This window comes from Rhipicephalus microplus, chromosome 5 (genome assembly GCF_043290135.1).
Source record: "Rhipicephalus microplus isolate Deutch F79 chromosome 5, USDA_Rmic, whole genome shotgun sequence".
Lineage (NCBI taxonomy): Eukaryota > Metazoa > Arthropoda > Arachnida > Ixodida > Ixodidae > Rhipicephalus > Rhipicephalus microplus.
In genome coordinates this window covers 64,964,524-64,987,331 of record NC_134704.1, presented here as the reverse complement: position 1 = coordinate 64,987,331, position 22,808 = coordinate 64,964,524, and the positions used below count along the sequence as shown (strand labels likewise).

Below are 22,808 nucleotides of genomic sequence, written 5' to 3'. Positions count from 1 at the left end.
TTACTACCCGTTCTAAGTGGATGTACTCGCTTACAACTTACAGCTGTCCCAAAGCGCTGTTCTCTGCCGAGACTGTTACACCCCTAATTTACTTCAAGAAACGTTAATTTGCGCTTAAGTTCCTTCAGACATCCTTTATTCACACCTGCCACTCACTTTACTCTTGGTTCATACTACAGTAACTTGATTCTCCCTAGATTACATCTAATGGATCCTGATTCACACAGGTCACTTGTCTGTTCTTCATTGACCATGTAGACACTTTCTTACCTCTTGATCCACGCTTAAGTCACTTTAATCACTCTTGTTTCACTTTGAGTCGCATGATGCACTGTTGGTTCGCATTAAATTCCCTTCACTCACTCTGATTTGTTTCATCTAATTCAATGCACATTGATCCACTATGAATTAACTTTGGTGTTTACTCCCCCAGACTTACGGCATCATTCTTGTTCACGGCACCGCCGGTCGCCTACCGATAATTAGACTGGGGATCCATATAAGGCTTTCGTTTTGACTTAATTGCCCAGACTGTCACTGACTGCACGGTTGCACCCTTTTCCTTCAACGCTGCCCTTGTGCAGATCGGGTGGCGTGCGCAATGCTTCTCGCCACCTGCGCTGACACATACCCGAATGTTTAAAAAATGAAAAATAAAAAGCTAACTTTGCGAGAGCCTGTTACTTGTCCAACAATAACTTTAGATCATGCCAAAACGCACATACATCAATCATAGCAAATTTCAAGCCTGCCTCCGTTCTGACATTTATAAGCTTAGAAATGCCAGTATACTAAGGAGATTGCATCTACGCTTACTTCAATGCTGGAGGGATCTAGAAAAAAATTCTGAATTTTCTATTCCATCGAATTAACGATCATCCTCTCGTTGGTGGAACGATGAGTGTACGCGCGATTATAGAAGACGAAAAGCCACTTGGAAAAAAACTTGTTCATAATCAAAGCCCAACAAACCGGAAAGACTATCAATTCCTTGCTGGTGTATTCAAGCGTACAGTGAACCGCGCGAAAGAAGAATACGACAGTATACATTTCGATTATCTTTTTTAAAAAAATAAGCGTGCTTTGTTCGCTTATCTTCGGACAAGAAAAGTACTGCCAGCACCTTTAACGTTGCAGTCACGTGTCTTGATGCCGCAACAAATGAACACCTCTCTAGAAGACATAGCGCAAGGTTTAGAACGCCGCTTCACTGCTAATCTTTCGGCTATTCGGCCCATGTTGATAAATTTGCATGAATTTCCAGAAGTTTCCATAGCTGAATTGAGTCAGACAGTATTATGCTTAACGAGGACAGCTCCCGGACCAGATGGATATGATATGTGGGGTTTCACGGACCAGATGGAATTACGAACTCTGTTAAAATGTTTATGCCAGGAATTGCCTAATTTTTTGCTAGAACTAGTGAATTATTCCTTAGAGAACGCATGAATACCTCCAAAATGGAAACTTGCCAAAATTATATTGTTGCTGAAAAATGAAAATGAAGCGTACATGTTGAATAACATAAGGCCAATCGCACTGACATCAAACTTAGTGAAATTGGTTGAGAGAATCATTAATACGAATTAATAAACTTATTATCGTGAGGTCAATTCTTATTCTGTCGGATTGGGTTCTGGGCTGGTTGTTCAATTTGCGATGCCCACGTTGATTTAGAAAGTCGGCTTCAATTAGCTCGACTACATAAAAAATATACAGCTTTAGTTACCTTAGACATCGCTAAAGCATATGATACCGTGGAGCACTGTATTTTGAAAGATCGATTAGAATACCTTGATTTTCCATCATACATAGTAGTGTGGGCTCGCTCACAATTTTCTTGCAGACAGGAAATTATCTTCTTTTAAAGATGGGTTATCATCATCTACTCATACACAAACGAGGGGACTACTACAAGGCTCAGTGCTTTGTTCGGTGCTATTTAAATTACTAATGAGCACGATTCCACGTAAACCGCATATAACAACTTATGTTTATACAGACGACATCGCGTTTTTTGCAATCGCAGATAACATTCAGACGTTATATGAACGGCTGAAGACTTACCTTCATATATTGGAGAGCTGGCTCGATGGTAACTGCTTTCTACTTAATCCGAATAAATGTACCCTCCTTGTTTTCCCGCTGCAACACCCTGTGCACATCTCTATGTCTTACCATCATGAGGATATACCACAGGTTGAATCTGTTAAATACCTCGGAATAGTTTATCACACATCGCTTAAGTGGCGACCTCATATCGAATATATCGCCGGAAAAGGTGTGCGGGCCATTGGCATATTTCGTAGGCTAAGCAACTACCGCATAGGTATGAGAAGAGACACATTGGTAGTGATATATCGCATGTGCGCTCGTCCCATTTTGGAATTCAGTTGTGTACTTTTCTCTGGAGTTCCAGGTTACAAGTTGCGGCCTCTAATTCTTCTGGAAAGAGAAGCTTTGCGCTTGTGCCTTGGCCTGCCCAAAACTGTTGCTAAAAATGTGTTGTATCTTGAATCGAGGGTCCCTCCACTTTCTTGTAGATTTCGCCTTCTGACTGTTCAGACATTCTTAAGAATTTATGAGTCACCTTTACGAGATTCAGAAACAGCCTTTATTTTCACCCCGGAATCATTTTTCGGTGCCAGATGGCCAGGATTTCACACTCCACAAATTATATTTGTGCAAAATTTATTGGAGCTTCTAAAGGTACGTATATGCAACATCATGCCAAGTCGTGATAATCCATACCCTACGAAAATTCAATTCGGCGACATTTTTCTTACTAATGTCAAATTACTTCCCCATATATTTCGGATGGTTTACTACAAGATCACCAGCGCAGTAGACAACGAACGTTATTAATGCTACAAACGCATCGCAATATGACGAAAATTTAGGGGTTGGTATATGCAGCCCGATTTTAAATTGGATTTATTCGCTTCGACTACTCGATTTCGTACCCGTTTTTGTGGCTGAATTTCTGGCAGTAGTGCTCGCCTACGCAAGTTACATACATCAATTACATCAGCTGTCATAATAACAGATTCCCTATCTCTCTGCGCGGCACTTTCCGTTGGTGCTGATACTCAAGTAACAAAGGCGTTAAGTGCACTAGTGCCTGCGCATTTGACAAAAGAACGATTGGATTGGGTGCCTGGACATAAAGGTTTTTTTCTAAATGAAATAGACGACTCCTTAGCTGAGTCGTCCCTTAGCGAAACCAATTCTACCGCACCGTCCATCATCCGCTTATGTGACTGCTGCTCGATTCCGCAGACGTACACTTATGGAAGTCTTTAGAGGTACAGCACTAACAAACTCTACAGAATATCGCCATTTATTATATCCCTGGCAAAGAGACTTTCACCGCACTCGTGAAAAAAAAGTAGCTATCACAAAGCTGCGTTGACGGGTACCAAATCTAAATTTCTATAGACACAGGTCTGCTCAGGCACCTTCGCCACTGTGTGCATTCTGTGATGAACTGGAAACAATAGATCAATTCTTTTTAACCTGCAGGTAATTTAACCCATTACGAAAAACCCTTTTAGGAATACCTTTACGTGGTATTGGTATGGACGTATCTGTGCCTGTCATTATGTTTTTTGGAGCTTCCATATCTAGGTTCTCTAATGCGACAGTGTGCGCGGCCGTCCCGGACTATATTGATGAACTTAATAGGTTGACTAATTAACCTGTTTCATTATCATAACATGTCCGCAAAATTATATACGTATAAAAATTAGATCATTGTTCTATTCTAAGAATAAATTCGTTTATGTATATATTTGTATGCATTACATTAAGCACAAACTTTCTTAGGCTATCGGTAATCTTTCTATTATACCTCCATTATGCCAAATCTGATCAGTAATATTTAAAACCACTCGATTCTTGGCCAATCCCCCATAGTGGGTATGCGCCACGATAAATAGGTGAACAACAACATCTTCAATATTCAATTCTGCGTACAACTGGGAATCATCACTATTGCATCTGAAGTAAGCTATCAACGAGTATAGCCGTCCAAATCATGTGTTACATCAAACACAGTCAGGTAGCATCTTATGCACTTCAGCGATCACAACGCCCTCATTGCCGCATCATTACAAGGAAGGAACAGGAAAGAGAGACAGAAGAAAGAGAGGGTTGTTAACCGGTCTACAAACGCTAGTGTACTACCGTACACTGAAGAAAGGGATCGCGGAGCTTAATATATAGACGTAAAGGGAAGTCATAGAGTTCGCATGCAGGAAGTCATACAGTTCACATTCACAACATCGTTATTGGTCTGTAAGCGCACTGTGATAAATATGACAACGAAACAGGCCTCCGAAGGTTTTATTCATTTAGTTATTTATTTACTCACTTTTTATTTACTTGTTTATTCCATTTTTATTTATTGCTTTATTTTTATGCTGGCGCTGCAGCTAATATTTAGGCAATCGCGGGACGGCTCAGCCACAAGCTTCCGTGCTTGTACAACATTTGACGCGCGTCACCTGAGTGGTACATAACACTCGCTACACAAAGTACAACTCTCGCCCCTCCTACACGGCAGCCGGTCAGTTCCGCGCTGTCTAGACGGTGCGCTCTCCGATTTCGCCCACGTTCCCACGGCAGAAGTGACTCGACTCAGTTGTCTGCTGACAGCGCCGCTGCGTCGCCCCGAGCAAAGGTAGTAGCTACGAATGTAGACCCGAACGGGCGTCTACAGCCACAAGCCGCTGCGTCACGGCTGCCTTAACGCGAACAGTATAATGAATTAAATTGACACTTTATTACTCAGCAACAGTGCGAAAGAAAGAAAAACTGTCAGAACCATGATATGCGAAGCACGAATGAGGAAGGTTGATATGTCACTTTAAAATCGGCACAACGTTACGAGGCGGTCGCACGTAGTACACAGTAAACACAAGTGGAAGTGCTATGCGCACTCACGTATCCAGATAAGATGCAAGTATGTTGTTATGATAGCGTAACGACAGCGTCACTAACGTTTGCGATACCAGCACCAGCAGTGCTAGATCGATATCATGTTCTCGTATCAGTCCGTAATGAAACTGAACGCGCACACACATAGCAAATATCAAGCTATCTATCAAGCTAGAGAACCGGCTGCAAGCGCACCATGAGCGTGGCATGTGAATTATGCCGTACATGACTTCCATGTCATGATTATTATGCTTGCGCCTGGCATTTGTGTTCGTCGTCCATACATGTCACGCAACGCCCATTAAGTATATGCGAAGCTAGCGAAACGATTTCTCGCGTATCATGAGTGTGGCATGTAGTTATGTTTTGCACGACACGCATATCACGATTATCATGTTTGGACGAGTCATTTCCCTTCGTCGTAAATTCAGGTCGCGTAATATCGAATTTGATGTGTGAAGCCAGCGAAATTGCCGCGAGCGCACCATGAGCGTGGCGTTTAGTCATGACTTACATGACATGCCTGTCATGATTTCCAGGTTAATGCCTGTCGCTTATGTTCGCCATGCAGTCGTGTCATACCATACCGCTTTTGGGATATCTCAAATGAACGAAACCACTGCAACAGCAGCAAGACCATGATGTGTAAATCGTGTTACTCATTACATACGTATCATGATTTTCATGTTATCACTAGTCACTTACGCTCGTCATACAGTCATGTTATGCCATACCTATTTTGGTATAGATCCAACTATCGAAACGGTCAGGAGAGCTAAAAGTTGTAGGCGGCAAAATAAGCAGATATACAGATAGACAGATACTGTCAAAGTCGCTGATGTTCACTAAGAAATGCTTCGTATTTAAAAAACACCAGCAGGACCAATCGCTTGATACTGTTCGTTTCTTTCTGTGTCCTAAATTTTCGCGTGGCTTCGCTGTCATGAAGCCATACTAACAGGCTCCATCTTATCCTTTTAAAGTACATTAGGACTCTCCATTATAGGAAGGGAAGTTTTATTGTAAACGTAACTAGTGCATACACAAACGAAACAACAAAAACCTAGCACTGTGCTGCTTAACGCTACATTAACGCTACATCAATGCTACCTTAACACTTGACACTAACGCGCTATGTTAACATATAACACACAAGCGATAATGATTCTTAATAAAGGTTTTTCATAGCATACTCTCTTTTTACATTTACGTCCTTACGACCACGGTCTGCTGACCTAGCCGATAAACTTTTTTTAATATTTTCGTCTAAAATGTCTAAAATGTCTAAAATGGGAGCTTCTCATATTCATTTTTTTTTCAGTTGGCTAGGCCGGTTGTGTATCAGTGCGATAAGGACTACCCCTTTTTCCATTATTTTTGTTGTCTTTTTCTCTCTGTGGGACAAACACAACACAAGTCACTGGACAGGACCTGTATGATATGTATTACGATGCCCGCGATCTTGTGATTACGGGCATCGACAGTAATGTAGAATGTAGAAGGCTTTTTTTTTATGAAAAGACATTACAGCTATAGCTTGACCTTAAAGCAAAAACAAAACAGTACACACACTTACGCACACACACACACACACACACACACACACACATATATATATATATATATATATATATATATATATATATATATATATATATATATATATATATATATATATATATATATATATATATATATATATATATATGTGTGTGTGTGTGTGTGTGTGTGTGTGTGTGTGTGTGTGTGTGTGTGTGTGCGTGCGTGCGTGCGTGCGTGCGTGCGTGCGTGCGTGCGTGCGTGCGTGCGCGTGTGTGTGTGTGTGTGTGTGTGTGTGTGTGTGTGTGTGTGTGTGTGTGTGTGTGTGTGTGTGTGTGTGTGTGTGTGTGTGTGTGTGTGTGTGTGTGTGTGTGTGTGTGTGTGTGTGTGTGTGTGTGTGTGTGTGTGTGTGTGTGTGTGTGTGTGTGTGTGTGTGTGTGTGTGTGTGTGTGTGTGTGTGTGTGTGTGTGTGTGTGTGTGTGTGTGTGTGTGTGTGTGTGTGTGTGTGTGTGTGTGTGTGTGTGTGTGTGTGTGTGTGTGTGTGTGTGTGTGTGTGTGTGTGTGTGTGTGTGTGTGTGTGTGTGTGTGTGTGTGTGTGTGTGTGTGTGTGTGTGTGTGTGTGTGTGTGTGTGTGTGTGTGTGTGTGTGTGTGTGTGTGTGAAGTCGTATTTCTACATTGTTTTTAAACAAGTTAGAAGATATTTTGTTGTGCTTCTGCAGGGGTCGATAATTTTGGCGGTATTTGAAACTCAAGCGGTGAAAGTGCAGCCGACACTTCGCGACTTGGCTTTCTGATCAGTATCAGCTGCACACGCGTGGAAGTTGACAAGCAGGCTATACACACAATATACTCCGAACTTATCGCAGCATGTCAGAGAGGGGGCGGTATGCACCATGACCTCGCTCGGTGCCCTAAGATTGCCGCGATAGCGATAAAACCAAATAGTTTCAAGGCTATCCATGTACAAACAAACATAAATGGCCTATCTATGAGTGCAAAGGCGAAGTTATTGAACGTTTTGGCAGAAGTATCCTTTCTTGCACGAATTGATTTTCTCAGCGCATGCTGACCTATACGAGAGAGACTCATTCCATCCCGAAAGGCTGCGTCATTCGGAAACTAGGTTGTAATCAACAGCCAGTCTTCTTTCTGTCACTTTCGCAACGTGCTCTAGTAATTATTTATCCTGCCGAAGTTGCCGGTGAAATGTTGTGCTTCCCGTGTGCTCAGATTTGGGTACACGTAAAAGAACCCAAGGTGGTCGAAATTTGCGGAGCCCTCCACTACGGCGTCTCTCATAATCATATGGTGGTTTTGGGACGTCAAACCCCACATATCATTATATTATCAACGTCTCGAAAACCTGCCCAAAAACAACAAAAAAAGAATGACAGGCACAGCGGCCCTTGTCTTAGTAGTGTAGTTACTATGAACCATATCACATAAGGACACAAGAAAGAAGGAAGTTAAGGGTGATGTGTTGTTCTTGTTCTTTTTTTTTGCCTTGAGCCTCGTTCTTTCATTATTGCATCCTTGTTTAGGTAGTTGCGCTGTGGTTCATTATGCATCACCGATTCGCCCAAGTGTCTACGTAACTAAAAGGTAGTTGAAAGTTCTGACTAACACTTTCTTTTCCGTTTAGTACAATAAAGTTGCTAGTGGTAACAGAATCAGCCGCAGCAGGAGTAGTAGTAGTAGTAGTAGTAGTAGTAGTAGTAGCAGCAGTAGTAGTAGTAGTAGTAGTAGTAGTAGAAGTAGTAGTAGTAGTAGTAGCATTAATGGTAGCAGTAGTAGTAGTAATAACAGTCGTATCATAGTAGAAGCAGTAATAGTAGTAGTAGTAACAGCAGCGAATTCGGTAAACTGTTCCTTACTCGGCTCTTTAACCTAAAGCTCCACAATTCTATGCTATAGACACTTCTCACAAAAATATTTTGCCGAAAGAAAGTGTCAGTGCACATGTTGGTTTTTGATTGATTGATATGTGGGGTTTAACGTTTCAAAACTATCATATTGATACGGGGTATCTCTACCAGGAAAAACAAGGGAAGCGCGGATAGAGAAGGAAGACGACGTTGCCTCCACTGCGATTCCCCTGAGTGGGTACGAGCCATGGCGGTGAAGAAAATCATCATTATACTGCGATCGCGGACTCAGGGCCCATTAAAAACCCCCAATAAGTTACCTTACCTTGTGTAACAATTTGGTGGAAGGTGCTGGGTAGGACGAACCTAAAGACAGGAGCTTCACTACCAGGACTTCGTCGCAGCCGCCGCCTCGCCGGACTTCCACCTTCGCCGATCGTAATGACCCAAGAGCAGCCATCCAACGCTTCGAGACCAACTCCGATGGGTTCCGTGCAGTACAGAGTGCCACCAAACTTCGGCGGGACCTCAGGAGAAGACGTCGACGTGTGGCTCAAGAACTACAAGCGGGTGAGCAGAAGCAATGGCTGGGACTCGAACGAACAGCTCAATCATGTCGTATTCTCGTTAACTGACACCGCCCTCATGTGGTACGAGAACCACGAGGACATGTTCACGACTTGGAAACGTTTTGTTGAAGAAGTGCAGAATTGCTTCGGTGATTCGGACGCAAAGAAGAAACCCGCAGAGCAGACATTGTCTCAGAGGGCACAGCTTCCAGCAGAAACATGTACGACATTCCTTAAAGAAATATTGAAGCTGTGCAAGATCGTGAATGGGAGGACGTCTGAAGAAGACAAGGTTGGACACGTTTTCAAGGGTATAGCCGAAGAGGTGTACGATTTCTTAATTGGGAAAAACTGCTTGAACTCCGTGTCCGACGTGATGAAGCACTGTCGTACCTTTGAATCCCTCAAGATGCAAAGAATTTCTCCGAAATTCGGCCGCTCGTCCAACGTCCCCTCTGTGGCCAGTGTTGAAACAGTGCCGTCTAACGACCTTGCTTTGACCATACGGCAGATTGTCAGAGAAGAGCTGCTTCGATGTCAGCAGACCTATCATCGCCCCAGCGATTTTCAGGATGTGTACGTAAGCGAACCAGAACGTGTGCGGACTCCTGTTTCTCTTCCACCATGGCAACCATCGATCAACGCAGCAGACGCTTATGCATATCAAGGCACACGGCAGGCTGGATTTCCCCGTCAACCACCTCCCAACTACGAACGAAGTTTTCGCCCGCCTGTTTACCCAACATCGCCTGTCTACAGTGCCCCCGAAGGGCGGCACCACTATCCCATGCCGTCCGAGAGGAGTCGTTACTCTGAACAGCCACGTGCCCCTCGACCAATTCGGGTATGCTACAACTGTGGCGTCCCGGGTCACATTGCACGTTTTTGTGACAATCGCCCATATCAGCGGCAGTCTTGGCACATGTCTCACCAACTTTTCGACTATCCGCTCTCCACGTCACGGAAACCACGCGCACCTACCGGGTCACGCTACCCCTCGCCGGCCTCTGATCGAAGTTTGACGCCACCACCAGCTCCCCATGCTCCACGATCGCCGTCGCCACGGTGACGGGCACGTACACCGCCGCCGGAAAACTAGTCGGTGCGGCCAGTGGGGGGGAGGCCGCGAGATCACAGGTGCTATCTACAGATATACCCCCGTCAGCGTTTATGTTGAAGAACAAAGTTCGTGTAGTTGTCGATGGAGTGGCTACTATGGCACTTGTGGATACAGGCGCGACAGTCTCGGTGATGAGTGTAAATTTTAAAGACCTGCTAGGGCCAAAAGTGATGTTTTGCCTGAACCGTGGGGTGACATTTCGTGGTGTAAGTGGTGACGTGTTGTGTCTGGTGGGATATTGTACTGTGGACGTCTCACTGTGTGGCAAGGTGTTTTGCACAGAGTTTGCGGTTATTCCGCGGTCTACACATGACGTTATCTTGGGTATTGACTTGTTGTTTGTGTGTGGGGCAACTGTAGACTGCAGAAGTGGGCATCTTTCTATACACGGTACTTTCCCAACGGCACTCTTGGAAAATTCCTGTCCGGAGGAATGCATCTTTTTCGTCTCCGTGGACACAGACGTTCCTGCATTTTCTGCCGTGTGTGTTCCCGTGACATGTTCCAGCAACAACTGTGGCACGTTTGACGCCACGCTCGAACCGATTCCCTCGGCATGCCTGAAAAAAAATTGCCCGCAGCTTCCCTCGGGGGAACACTGAGGAGGATGCGGAGCATATTATTGGTTAACGGGGTGTTAAAGTGCGACTTACTTGGGTCGATGGCTAAATTGGTTAACGTGGTTGCGAAATGGGGTGTTAAATTGCGACTTACTTGGGTCGCTGGCTAAATTGGTTAACGTGGTTGTAGGAGGGGTGTTAAATGAGTGAACACGTACGACACGTATGCGAAAGTGCGGTGTTTATTGCGACGAACTTTGAGCACGATGGCTTTTAGATGCCACTTTGGCCGGCACTGGTCGAAGGGACGTCGATCATTGCGACCTCGGACGTCGACGCGCCGTACAAACCAACCGACGAGCGGCAACTGAGCGAGCGAGCACCGACCTTGAGTTTATATACAGCGCGACGGCGCATGCACTGTCAGCTGCCGAATGTTCGAGAAGGGGGAGAAGCGCAACGGCGCATGCGCGCGCGTCAGCTGCCGATGTTCTCGAAGCGCGACGGCGCATGCGCGCGCGTCAGCTGCCGATGTTCTCGAAGCGTGACGGCGCATGCGCGCTACATTATACAGCTAGCGAATGTTCGTGAAGAGGAGAAGCGCACGCGGTGTGTAGAGGAGGAAGGGTGCACAGATGGTGGAGGAGTGAAGCGCACGCGGTGTGTAGAGGAGGAAGGGATGCACAGATGGTGGAAGAAGGAGGAGGAAGCTTGCGGACGGCGCCGCACTACAAGCCTCGAGTATTAGATGCTCCGCATCTAAAAGAACATTCTCATTCCCCATTGTATAGTGTCAGTCGTTGATGGACGGGCAGGTGTGTGGACAATGAACAGTTACATGGAGCCTGCAATTCTGCCAGGTGGCATGAAACTTGCAGTATTTAGACCCGAATCATGTACGACGCTGGTTGCGCTTGTTGATGCTACAAGCCAAAATGAACGTCTAGGTTTAGAAGGTTCAGAAGATGCCCCATTGCTACAAATGGTCAGCAAGTCACTTGACCAAAGCGAACGTCATACTCTGCTCGACGTTCTATCTAAGCACTCGAAAGTGTTCGATTTTTCTAAACATAGCCAAAGGCCCTTAATCCCAGCGTCCCGGATACGTCATCAGATCCATACCGAGTCGGCGCATCCCATTAGGCAGAAACCTTACCGAGTGGCACCATCAGAACGCAAGATCATCAACGAGCAAGTCCAAGAAATGCTGGAAAAGGGAATAATACAGGAATCGGCAAGTCCGTGGGCTGCTCCCGTCATTCTAGTGAGGAAGAAGGATGGTACGTGGAGATTTTGCGCTGACTACCGCCGACTGAATTCTGTTACCAAGAAAGACGTCTATCCACTGCCGCGCATCGATGACGCTCTAGACTGCCTGCATTCCGCGTCCTACTTTTCATCTGTCGACCTGAGATCAGGTTACTGGCAAATTCCGATGCACGCAGCTGACAAAGAAAAGACGGCATTTGTTACAACCGACGGACTTTACGAGTTCAACGTTATGCCATTCGGATTATGTAATGCTGCTGCGACATTCGAAAGATTTATGGACTCTATATTGCGTGGTTTAAAATGGCAGATATGCATGTGTTACCTTGATGATGTCGTAATTTTTGGACGTACGTTTGAGGAGCACAACACTCGCCTAGACCTAGTGCTCAGCTGCATTGAAAAAGCTGGTCTTGTATTGAATTCAAAAAAGTGCCACATTGGTGAGCGACAGACATTGGTGTTAGGACATCTCGTCGACAAAGATGGCATTAGATTTGACCCACAAGAGACAGCGGCCGTTGAATCGTTCGAGCGTCCTAAATCTGTGAATCAACTGCGTAGCTTCATTGGGCTCTGCTCGTATTTCCGCCGGTTCGTACCCAAGTTTGCGGATGTCGTTCACCCCCTGACGAGCCTTCTACGCAAGAACAGCCTGTTTCAGTGGACCTCCGAGTGTGATGCCGCTTTTCACAAGCTGAAGTGTTTGTTAACTTCGGCACTTCAATCCTTCGTCGCCCACGGAAATTCACACAGACGCAAGTGGCATCGGTATCGGTGCCGTTCTCGTTCAGCGTTCTGGCAAGAAGGAACACGTTGTGGCGTATGCAAGTCGTTCTTTAAGTAAGCCTGAACGCAACTACACAGTGACCGAACAGGAATGCCTAGCGGTAGTCTTTGCCGTGCAACGGTTTCGCTCATACATCTATGGTCGGCCGTTCACTATCGTCACAGATCACCATTCCCTGTGTTGGCTGGTCAACCTTCGTGACCCATCCGGCCGCCTCGCACGATGGGCCATTCGTTTGCAAGAACATGTCTTCACCATCTCATACAAGACTGGCCGTCTACACGCTGATGCGGCCGTCTACACGCTGATTTCAAATTTCAACCACCTGGGGTTCTTTAACGTGCACCCGAATCCGTGGACACGTTAGGTAACTATCCATATTGAATATGTAGTTGCACGATTAAAACACACGGCCGAACACGGCACCGGAGACGGCTCCTCGTCGTATACCGTGTCGTCCTTTCACTGTTTCCGGTATCAATAAAGCCGAGCCATCACACTAGCCAGCAGTCCACCGCAGCTGTGTTGCGGTCACGATGCCCGGCCACTGACCGCAAAATCGCGGGTTCGACCCCGGCCTCGGCCGTCACATTTCGATGGAGGCGAAACGCTGCAGGCACGTGTTTCATTTGATGTGAGTGCACGTTAAAAAAAGACTAGATGTTCGAAATTTGCACACATCTACGTTATGGTGTCTCTCATAACCACATCGTGGTTTAGCCACGTACGTAAGACTCCAGATAATATTAGCGAAGATATAACCGGCCCAGAGAGCTACACAACGCTAGAAAAGAAAAGAAAAACAACCCTCTGGCAGCAGCGGATCACGAACAATCGTGTAAGTAAAGGTGGTATCCAGCTACAGAATGCAGTTATCACAGTAATCAGGCTAACAATACGGGCGACATTATTTGAAGTATACTTAGTTAGGAGCCTTCGAATATGCAGTTCAGCCACACTGGTGCTCTTTTAGATACAAGCTGTTATACAGAATAGTTTAAATCACCGCGTCATAGTTATTCGTTGTTACAAATATTATTCGCTTATTCGCTGAACGTACATCTAGTATAAAAAATCCTTATCAAAATCCATTATAATGTGCCGTTCTAGCCAAATCGAAGAAACCTGGAATTATCGCAATGTTCAACACATTAGACAGAGATAGAGAAAGAAAAAAAAACGGGCAGAAACATGAACCCCTCAAGCGAGAAACATAGTTCATCTTGGCGTGCAAGAATGAACAGTATCGGACTTCTTTGGTTTTTTGACCACTTCGAATTTAGAGGGCCCCGCTCAAAGCGCTTGACTTGTATACTCGCGGACAACTTTCCTTGGCAATGAAGGGAAGGCTACAGAGCCAAATTAGGCATGTGTCACCGCTGAAGAATGTAGTCCCACAATTGCGTCCCGATGTCCCGCATGAAAATCAATAAAAACAACAATATACTTATCTTCCACGGGATGTTGTTTATAAGGAGAAGCAGCACATACCATTGACATATTCATAATATTTTTTTTTACTTCATTCAGTGTGATTTCATATTTTATCGCTTGTGAAAACATCGTTCGTTCTACGTACACCTCACTGTTAAAATGGCGCTCGTCGCCATTCAGCTATTTGTACGACTCACCGAAGGAACTTGGCGAATTTCACTCCCAAATGGCTGTCTAAGCAGACGTAGTATATTGAATGCAGTGTTATTATTCGAACACGGCTGTCGTTCTACACGCGCGAACAAAACCGGACTACTTGGCGGAAGAAAAGATGCGCTGTAGCTTCGCCCGCATAGCTAAAAACTTCCCTTCATTGCCAAGAAAGGTTGTCGGCGAGTATAACAGCTTACCTCCCCCCAAAACGAGCACTGCGATGCTGCTGCGAATCAGGAAACCAAAAATATAAGAAAAAAAGCCACGCGCCTTGCTTTATAAACAACGTATGTACATGCGTTTTTCTTTTGTTTTTCTTCTGAACACCCAGCTGCGATGTAGGGGCACAATATCGGCACGCCACGAATATCGCGGACAAATGCAAAGGGTTAGAGCTCGCCGTTATACAACCCGGGGTTACATCACGAGAAAAAAAAACTCGCTCGCCACGCACAGTGTTTGCGTAAAACGATTTCAAATTGCTTTCCGTCTTCTTGGGCTACACCCTTGTGCATAAAAAAAGCACCGCGACTGAACTTTGCGCTTTCGAAAGATTTTTCATCTAATCTTATTCGAAACAGCGACGTTGTACGTCGCGTTTGGCCCTTTGCCGGCCAGGTACACGCTTCTGGATCGCTCAATGCGCCAATTCCCGGAGAAGCTGGTTGAGTATTTACAAAATTACTGAGCGGCCGGCAAAATCCATTCTGAAATTGCTCGCGCGAGTTGGTTGAATCCGCAGAGACGCGCTGCCGTCGTTCGCGGGTATCGCAATTAGCAGTATATGCTCACCGCGCGATGAGCTATTGCTAAAACGGCACGCATGTGTAGGCCTCTTCTCCGTCTCTGTGTGTTTGAGGGAAAGCGATAGAGAGAGAGAGAAACGCACCAAATGCATGTGCTAAGGCATTTCCGTTCACCTCCTCTAACGGTGGTCTGAACGAATGATCCCGCATAAATGCAATCCCACAGAGTATACGCATTTGCAAGCGGGTGTATTCGGACTCCCTTACACGGAGTGCGTCGGCTTGACAGCGAATATCGTGTTACTCTACTTACGTTTGCACGAAGCACAGGCACTATTTCTGAGACAATACAATTGGTATAGCTTAATTTCGGAAGCATTTTTTGTTTAATTACGACGCCGTTTTCTGAAAATTAGCGCAGCTCGCATTGAGTTGTAATAAACTGGGAGAACTCCATTAGCCAGACAAAACAACAAGCGATAGAAGGCGGTCTCTCCCAGAACTCGAGGCTGCGAATATGGAACCGTTCACATACGAGAGCCAGACACACTGTGGAGTGCGAACCCAGACAAGAGACGGTGCGCTTCCTTCTCCGCAACAAAAGGATTTGGTTTGGTGAGGCTCTCTGAACATTGAACATAAGCAAAGAATGCGTGTGCTGTTGCGTACTTGTGCATGTAATAGTTTTATTCGTTTATTATATCCATACTCACCTGTAGACCTCAATTATTTGAAACTAGTAAATCAGTTAAGATGAATAACATAAGTCGCGCAAGGCTGAATCACTGCAGAGCTCGTGGGTGCCTGTTCTGGCTTGGCTAGGTAGGCTTTTACCCTTTCACCTGTATTTTCTGCCTCATCTTTCTATACTGTACTGTATGCATGGTTATTATGGATAATAGTTTCATCTTCTCAACAAAATGCATGGGAGGTGACTGAGTGCGTGCCGGTTATGATTATGACTTTTCACCTGCGACAAACTATAAACCTTGAGGCATAATTAACAGCTGCGCTTCAAAAAGTGTGTCTCTCAAAATTCCTAGAACACCATGCAGAGCGTCACAGTGAGCAAACAACACAAAGTGCACAGCTGCAACGAGCCAATGTCCACTAACTACAAGAGGAAATGAAAGAAAAATTAAAAAAAAACTTTTTACCAGTTATATCACGAAAATAGCCCGAAAGACTTCATAACAGGGTAATAATGACAGCCTAGTATTGTTCCCACATGAATTCACTGTTGTCGTTTTTCCTGCAAGTGACCAATCGTCGATTCTGTTAAAATACGCGCACAAGCGCCGAAGCTCCGTGAATGATATCAAAACATTACGCTTATGCGCGACATGTACACCTACAAGGCATCCCTGTAAATCATCATCAGTAGCGTTCTTCCTGAAAAAAAAAAAAGAACTGGCATTCAAGAGCGAGCTCGAGGCAGAGGTCTATCGGGAGTTCCACTTCCAAACTATAGAACACCCAACCCCCAACGACCACTGCTTCGCCGTGTGAGCCGAATCATGGAGGCCAGTTTCATTGCGGAAAGAGCTTAGCCGGCCGGAGGTGAAAAGGGGTCGGGCATTGAGACACGTCGAGGGCCTAGATGACTGCCCCCACCTTCCCTGGCACTCGCAGAAGATTCGCACTCACGTCGACGTGCCTGGCCTGCGCAGTGCAACCCCGAGTCCAGCGAGCGAGCCCGTTCACCCTATAAGTACGAGTCCGGTGTTTCCCCTCGAGGCTTGTTTCTTCCCTCCTTTCCCTTCTTCCTCCCAACAAGGAGGGTAGAACTGGAGGAAGCAAGGGGAGCGCGCTACGCGAGCAGACATTAGCGCGCGCTCGTAGGCAGCGCACAACGAGCGACTTGCGTGCAGCCGGCCCAGTTTACGCAAATCGCGAGGGTGCCGCAAGCCCCATGCCGCCATACTGAATGCGCGCTAGCGAGGGTCTCGCTCACCAGAGGCCCTCAGCGTACCGTATAAGCAGATGGCTCGTTTCGCGTAACCGACCCGATTGCCCCGCATCACGCAGAGCCCGAGTGCACACCGCCTGTATACGGTGTAGTACATAAGCACTCCGCGATAGTGCAGAACATGCGTAAGCGCAAATGTGGGGTATGGCTTGTGTAGCTGTGTCGCGTAACGAGCGCTTCCCACGTGGCGTAGCTTACAGGCAAAAGGAGTTCAGCGCAAGCCAAGAAAAAATATCTCCCTAAAGATGACTCTTCGGCTAGCAGTACGCATGCATAACAGAAGTCATTTAGATGGGTGAATCCAGCCCCTTCAGCTTTCAAAGTGTTGTTTTTAGTGCCAGCAGCACCGTTTTAGGCGTGAAGGAATTTCTATCAAAGTGCGTACCCGAGTGCAACCCATCGATAAAACAGGTAAGCAATGATAAACAGGAGGAAGTTCTACAAGATCTGCGCTAGCCACCCTTCCAAACAATCCCGTGTTTCCCAAAGGTGCTGTTGGCATGGTTTGCTTATGTCAGGGGTACAGCCGGAGATAAAAGCGGCAAGGGGGAGTAAGTTTTTATGTTACCAGCCACATGCCCTGGAACTTTCTGAGTGCTGTGTACCGACCTTCCACCCCTCTTTCTTGATGAGACCCTAAAAATATGGAGATTGTATTTTATAGCCAGCAGTCATAAGACTGCCAAGCAATCGGGGCACTCACTGCACTTTGGCAAGTGTTACACATCCACGTCCAACAACACTTTCGCGTACAGTTTTGTAGCCTGTGATCCTGCAAACTAGCGTTCTATGTAGAACGAGAACCTGGGCAAGTAGGTCACCTACAACCTGCTATCGCAACCTTATAACCAATCACAAACTAAGACAAAATTTCAAAATTTTGTAGCAAATGACCAACTATTTTTGTCAACCTTTCATTCTGTTATTGCTCGAGGGGAAAGGCATCTGAGTTCTAAGGTCTCTCATATTTTTTATGACAATACATGGAATGCACTTTGCGTTAAAGACAGCAACGAAGTTTCTTTTGGCAGCTGTATTCCTCCCGGTAATACATTATCCCCCATAGTTACCACCAGGTGGTGGTAAAAACTTTATTTGACCAAGGGATTCGGACACGTATGGCCCAGGCTCCTTGCACGACCCCCCCTGCTCTATGCGTTCATGAGTTCATGCAGTTGCATGACGTGGCCGACCTAAGAGTTGTGTCTGCAGAACTAAAAAATGCGGGTCTCATACCAGCCGCGGTGGTCGCACATCGATGGAAGCGAAATTCCAGAGGCTGTGAATGCTATGCGATTGCACGTTATAGAATCCGTTAACCGAGTTCCTTCACCACGGCGTCTCCCATAACCTTAGTTGCTGCGGGACGTTAAAAATCATTAACCAACCCGTCCGTCATTAGCTTACGCTTCATCAAAAGTCACCAGAGACGTTTCTGCTACTCCTGACGTTGGTGAAAATGATTCACGTCGATTGCTACAACTGTCCCGCTTCGCATTACCAGGAACTCCGCTCCCCTGTAAGGTTGATGAGAGCTACGACGCAGCTTGGATCGACTTTCTTCGGGATTTCTTCACGCTCTACTCGTCCTACATCCATCCATCTTACTCTATTTCGGCCGGATCGGAAGGAAACAATGCGTAAGGAGAGCAAAGAGAGGCCAGGCTCGTATCACCCTTATCGGGTGAGATATTGCGATACCGGAAATGCGCGGCTGTGTCGTTCCATCAATCAAGGCATCGATTGCGATAACTAGCTGGAGCCTTCAACAAGTAAGCAGAGAGATTCGGAAAGGGATAGATATCTCGGGAAGGACGTCTTGGTCGTCCCCTTCGGGCCACCAAATTAATGAAGGCACGGCGAGATGAGAAAAAAAATAAGATGGCAGCGGAAATGTCTCGTTGTTGAGGCTGCAAAGGAAACGTACAACTGCTATCTCTCGTCAGTGCCAGCGATGATTCCTAATCTTTATGGCACCTTCCTAGAACCCGGCTTCCACAATCTCGTTTCTGCAGTAAACCGTTCGTTCCCTCAGCGCAGGCCAGACGACACTGTGGTCGCACAAACGCAATAAATAAATAATAAAGAAATAAAGAAATAAATGTTTTTCTATACTGAACGCATCGGAATCGAGCGGTGTACCACGAATGCTAAGGTGTTGCCTTGTTCAACCCGCGCACTTAAAGGTGCACGTTTCTGGACGCCTGATGGTAAAAACAATTTCGGTGTTTTCCACAACGGCGTATACCGCAATCATAGCATGTTTTTAACACGTAACGCCGAAACATTTATTTTCGTAGCCATATCGTCACCTGAAATGTCAACCTAATCATTCGGTCCACCATAATTCAAGAAGGTGCTTGCTATACTGAAGTGTTTCTCTCTCTTTACGTGCAAGTGGTCTTTTAAAGGTACCAAGATTCTCCAGTTCTTCATCATCAGTCTCTGTTTTGTTTTTTCGCGCTTCCCGCTGTTTTTTGTTTTCTCAGGAATTCCTCTCCCATTCCACTTGTAATTGAGTAGCGTAGGAAATCGGAAGCGTCAAGTCAGATTAACCACCCTGCCTTTCCCTCATCTCTCCCTGTACTAGAAAATAAAATGAAAGGGGCAGAATTCCGCACAAACAAAAAGTACAAGGTCGGTTGATCAGTTGTATACCGTGAGGCGAACTGGAGGCGCAATATATGCAGCACGTTCGCGGAAAGCAGGCATTTCGTATTCAGATAGGAAATGACACACGGACTATAGCAACAAGAGCACCGCCAGCTGGGTGGAACACGCGGTGAAGACGATATACACCGCGATGCATGAGCCGGCAATGAGCCAGCAGCTGCCACTAGATGCGTTTAAGTGCGGTGTTTGATGATGTTTTACACGATGAGTACACGGTACAGCGCGCTATCAAGCTGTAGGATCTCTAGTGAAGCCACAAACACCGGTGCTAGCACAGAGCTTCAGCGTACAAGTTTCGTTAAAGGTATTCACAGCCCAGCAGTTCAATATCAGCATTCGGTTCAGTGCAATGGAAAAGAACAATATAAAGGAATAAAGCAGCCAATGTAATCTATTCTTTCATCAGTACCTGGAAGTGCTAATCAAATAAGTGCGTACAGAAAGTGTAGAGAAGTGATGCCGGACACTGCCTTTTTACAATAAGGAAATGCGAGAACCAACAGCGAATCAAACACCTGTGATAAGAACTAATGCGCTTATTCTCGATTCTGGAATTCGGGGGGTGGGGGCGGAGTTGGGATGAGCAGAAGCAATAAAAACATTGAATTTCAACGAAAACGCGGACCAGTATTCTACAAAAGAAAAGGGGGGGGGGGGGTTCTTACTCTTTTTTGTTAAAATCTCAGCTGATCCAAGCGCCAAGTGTAGCCAAGGTGGCTGACCAATGCCCATATAACAATTGTTAACAACATGACCGTAAATCCGGCTCCAAATGTTCCCTTTCAAATCGGAGCGAATCTTGTACATTCATCGTCATCCCATCCGAACTGTCGCGAACACCAATCGCCCAGGCATGGCCTGAAATATCGCTTCAAAAGGAAATAATATTGCGGGCCCACAAAGAGGGTTCCCGATGGAAGGCGATTCACCGCGTGTGACTTGATGACACTGACCTGCGGTTGATGGGCGCACCTAGTCCGTCCTTCCAGAGCGACGAGAACGAACGGCCGCCGGCGCCTTATCTTTCACCCTCCGGAACTGAGCCCGGGCCGGCGGACGAATTTCTCTCCCTCGATTCCCCGATACGCTCGTTCCGGAGGAATAGCCGATGAAAGGGCGAACGGAGTTGGGGGTGCGGGGACACTCACTCACCCCCGGACGCCGGGCCGAGCGGTGACGATGATGTAGTAGACAAGTCCCGGCTTTCTCCCGTGCCGGCACCGTCGGGCACGGCGCTCACTCGTCAGAGGCGGCGCTCGCAACGCCGGCAGCGTATCCTGCGTGCGTGCGCCTCCGCGAATGCGATGCCGCCCGCTCGTCTACGGCGGATCGGAGCCGCCGGCGTCGACGGCTCAGCAGGAACATGGCTCCGGCGAAGTCAGTAGCCGGCGAATAACGAAAACCCGCCCTCGGAAGAACACCGGCGAAATGCAGCCAACGAAGAACTCACACGGGCGCAAGGACACACAGAAAAAACACACTCCCGGTCGTTTTCGTCTGCTCGAGATGCACCGGCAGAAGTGACGCTCACCAACACACGCGCACGCACGAGCTCGCAGAAAGCACGACGTCAGCGATAGGGGCGCGAGCAAAGATAACACACGAACCAGAGACCGCTGCTGCCACCGTCCTACGGCGCAACTTGAAGCCTTTCGGAGGCCGGTATCGGAGAGACAAGCCCCGCGGCCCACGGTCCGAAATGAAAAGAACAGATGCGGTGTGAATGGTGGCGCCACTCTTTGAACCGGATCGCAAGCCGCGTCGCCCGCATTCACCTGCGAAGCTGTCCGCTTCGATCGATAGGGGGCCCTGGCTCTCTCTGTGGGATTGGGGATGTCCCATAGTCGGGCCGATCCCCCTTTCCCATTTCCCCTTTTCGGTGAGTTCTGCCTCCAAGAACTAAATGAAGACGCAGCGGTGGATCCAAAGCGCAGAGGAGGCCGTCCCGCTCCCCAAAGCTCTTGACAGCATCCTCCCCCTACTGCTCACGCCGTCCGCTTCCTTCATCGGGTTGCCTGCCTAATAGATAGCAAGACGAAGCTAGGCGAATCAGTGTTACAGCAAAAATGAACAGCATATTTGCCATGGCAGAAGCCGTGCGATAGCAGTAACTCCAAAAAACCCCTCCCTTTCTCTCCCTCTCCCTCCCTCTCTCTTTTCTCTCCAAATTTACTTTGTACAACCGTCCTTCTATATGGAACGTGTCACTTGATCCGCCACTGCGAATGCGCTGGCCATGCCCTGCATACTTTTAGGGGCGAAGCTCCTTAAAGCGGCACCCGTTCTTCTCATCGTAGTACGTAACATGTCTTACGCTTTCACCTGCAAGGTGGTGCCGGTTGGAGATTTCTCCTGTGCGTTGTTGAACTATAAAAAATTCGCAGCGTGCGCGTTAACTAAAAGCCGAACTCTCCTGTATCTCATTCGCCATTAGCAGGCATTGGCATGTACATTGAGCACTATCTGACAAGAAAGGGTTGCTACGTTATACTCGCTGGGCGTAACCTTCTTGGTTTTAGAAAGGTTTAGCGAGCGTTAAGCCGCAGTGCCATGAATACAGTGAACTAGTATATACCATGAACTCTAGGGGGTTAAAGGTGGGAAGTAGACACGAAGTGCAAGCCGTAAGAAAGTGGGCGTGTGCCACCTCCCGTTTAGTCCTTGAAATGTCCGCTGGATGAAAAGATACGAGATGGTGGTACTTGGAGTGTTGACTAGATGGACGAACGGACACACAGACAGGTGCACGGACGGATGCACGGATGGCTGCATGAACGGATGGACGCATGGGCGGACGCAGGGACGGACGCATGGATGGACGTGCGGAAGCACGAACGGACGCACGCACGGACGGTCACACAGACGGACGCATGGACGGACGGAAGCAAGAACGAATGGACGGATGGATGCTTCCCCCAGTCTCCATCATTCACTCCGTGGATATGCTGCCATTTTTTTTCACCCAAGGGCATAGACAGATCTTTTTATCGGGTAGCCAACCAACCTGTATCTATGTTCTAGCATTTGTTTATACACTATAGAATGGAAAATTTTCGAGTCTTTCGTAGGCTTAACTGCTCATCTCTATGTTTATGTGGCGATGTGTAGGCTTACCTGGCTAA

At 46.7% G+C, this 22,808-nt stretch overlaps 1 protein-coding gene across 1 annotated transcript in view; it reads right to left on the bottom strand.

The window, feature by feature from the left end:
- LOC142761696 (solute carrier family 35 member F2-like) overlaps positions 1-21,343 on the bottom strand; it is a 240,889-nt gene extending 219,546 nt beyond the window's left edge. The window contains exon 1 of the mRNA XM_075895631.1: positions 20,640-21,343. The gene's annotated coding sequence lies outside the window, so the exon portion shown is untranslated. The remainder of the gene's footprint in view (positions 1-20,639) is intronic.
- Positions 21,344-22,808: the final 1,465 nt, after the last annotated feature.